We start from the raw sequence: 3040 nt of genomic DNA, 5'->3' as shown, positions 1-3040 counted from the left end.
GCACTCACTTTGTAGACCAGGCTGGCCTCGAACTCAGAAATCCGCCTGCCTCTGCCTCCCGAGTGCTGGGATTAAAGGCGTGCGCCACCACGCCCGGCCCAAGGTAACTCTTAAAAGAACATTTAATTCGTTCAGAGGTTCATTAAGGTGGGAGGCATGGCAGCATCCAGGCAGGCATGGTGCAGGAGGAGCTGAGAGTTCTACATCTTCATCTGAAGGCTGCTAGTGGAAGACTGGCTTCCAGGCAGCTAGGATGAGGGTCTTAAAGCCCATGTCCACAGTGACAAACCTACTCCAACAGGATCATACCCTCTAATAGTGCCACTCCCTGGGCAGAGCATATACAAACAACCATAAGTTTACTTAGTTCCTAATTTTGGAAAAAAGTTCAAGCTTGGACAACCACATCAATTCCTGGGTTATAAAGGATGACATCTTGACGACAGATCATGTGACAGGTAGAGATTACATGGTGAGACAGAGAACAGGGAAAGAGTTAGACTTATTCTTTTCTAAGAATTCACCATCTCAGGTTCTGTCTGGCACTCCAGATAAGATTTGAATCTCTTTTCCGGGCAGCACTCCTAATGAACTAGTAAGCCTCAGTCAAGATACCACCATCTCCCAACCATGCCACACTTTGACACTTTAGGGGCACATTCAAGCCACATCTAAATCACAGCAGCTTTCGTCACAGTCAGCTTTACTGACAAAGTCACCTCTGAAACTCTAACAGAGTTCGCTAGCTAAGGAAATGGAACCCGAGTAAACTGCTCAAGGTCACCAATAGTGAAAGACACTCAGTGCGACAAAGACTCAGCGTGTCACAAACCTCCCATTGCTTTTCTAGGGCTCTTGGATCTGGAATGTGGATTTTTGCTAAAATGTTTTCTTCCTTCTGGTTCAGAAAGCATTTCCGCTGGAATCTGGAGTCCCAGCTGGCATTTCACTTAGAAGGCTGGAGGAGGTAAAAAGAACGGGAGGGGGACTTCAAGCAGGGAGAATGTGCAGGCCTACACTGTCTATTTTAAATTGGCAAGCCCAGTCTGCAAATTGCTTATGATTCTTTTCTTTTAAAGAATTATTTGTTTATTGAGTACACTGTAGCTGTACAGATGGTTGTGAGCCATCATGTGGTTTGCTGGGAATTAAACTCATGACCTTCGGAAGAGCAGTCAGTATGTGGTTTGCTGGGATTTGAACTCAGGACCTTTGGAAGAGCAGTCAGTGCTCTTAACCGCTGAGCCATCTCTCCAGTCCTTTGTGTGTGTGTGTGTGTGTGTGTGTGTGTGTGTATTTGTTTTTTGTTTTTTCGAGACAAGGTTTCTCTGTATAGCCCTGGCTGTCCTGGAACTCACTCTGTAGGCCACGCTGGCCTCGAACTCAGAAATCCACCTGCCTCTGCCTCCCAAGTGCTCGGATTAAAGGCGTGCGCCACCACTGCCCAGCAAGAACAGTGTTCTTAACCTCTGAGACATCTCTCTAGCAGGAGGAAAAAAATATTTAAACCTTTATTTTATTTTATGTGAACAGGTCTTTTGCCTACATGTGTATCTGTACACTATGGGCTGGATTCTTTGGGACTGGAGTTACAGACAATTATTACCTGCCATGTCAGCACTGTGAATCAAACCTAGGACCTCTGGAAGAGCAACCAGTACTTTTAACCTCTGAGCAATCTCTCCCTGAAGAAAAATTTCTAGTAAATGTTTTTTGAGACAGGGTCTCTCTATGAGGTCTCTCATTTTGAGACAGGATTTCTCTAGGCTATCCTGGAACTCCCTCTGTAGGCCAGGCTGACCTCAGATTCACAAACATCTATCTCTGCTTCCTGAATGCTAGGATTAAAGGCATGCACCACTGCGTCCAGCAATTTTTCTACTCTTCTTGAAAAGATTTATTTATTTATTTATTTATTTATTTATTTATTACAGATGGTTGTGAACCACCATGTGGTTGCTGGGATTTGAACTCAGGACCTCTGGAAGTGCTCTTAACCACTGAGCCATTTCTCCAGCCCCAATTTTTCTACTTTTGACCATGTAGTTACTTCTACTTTTCCAACATAGCTATTTCTTTCTCTTAGGTAATCCTAATTTCATAAGAAGATAATACAAGACCAGGCAATTTTGCCATCATCTATGTGACATCCCTCTATTCACTAAAATGTAAATTAATTCCACTTATTTTGCTATTTAACCACTCCTGACACACGTTACAGGATTACTGTAAGTAATTACATGCGAGTCAAGTTGGACTATGTTCTATTATTGAGACAAGATCTCACCGTAACCTTGGCTGGTCTCTCACACACACAGCATATCTCCATAGCACCACATGAATAAAAATAATAAATCTATTTAAAATCTTTACTATTATGAACCAAGGCACAAAGGCTTAATCTTTATGCATCTTACAATTTAAAAGTTATGATTCTATGGTGCTTCAGTGCACACACGGCTCTTCTGAGGATCTCGGTTCAATTTTTTACACCTATTATCAGGCAGCTTACAACCACTTGTAACTCCAGTTCCAGAGATATCTAACACCCTAGGTGTCCACATAGACTTATACATATAATTAAAAATACACTAAAAATTACACAACAATTATGATCTTACATTTTATTTACTTTCCAAAGGAACATTTTTTTCAAAATGTTACCACAATGCTTTAGGGATTATCAGCATCAGAATGGCAGGCATGCCTTTACCAACCATACTCCAAGCCCAAGAACTGAAATTTACAAAGATCAACTTATGCCCAGTGTGATGCCTACTACAAGAGCAGCATCTCTACAAAATAGTGCTCACTGGATATGATGTTAAATCAATTTCCCAGAGTTCTCGAATCACAACCACCTGGAAGGACAAAGACGGTATGTTTGCCCAGCACATGGGAAGCTCTGAGCCTCTGGAGCATAGGTCATCTTGGTTCTCCCATAGATGTTCTGACTCAGGGGCTAAATTGGTGCCTAGCAGGCAGCCAGTCTCTCGGTCTCTCTCTCTCAGTCTCTCAGCCTCTCTCTCTCTCTCTCTCT

This window comes from Mus caroli, chromosome X (assembly GCF_900094665.2).
Source record: "Mus caroli chromosome X, CAROLI_EIJ_v1.1, whole genome shotgun sequence".
In the NCBI taxonomy this organism is placed as follows: Eukaryota; Metazoa; Chordata; class Mammalia; order Rodentia; family Muridae; genus Mus; species Mus caroli.
The sequence above is the reverse complement of the archived record's forward strand: the minus strand, read 5'-3'. Positions refer to the sequence as shown.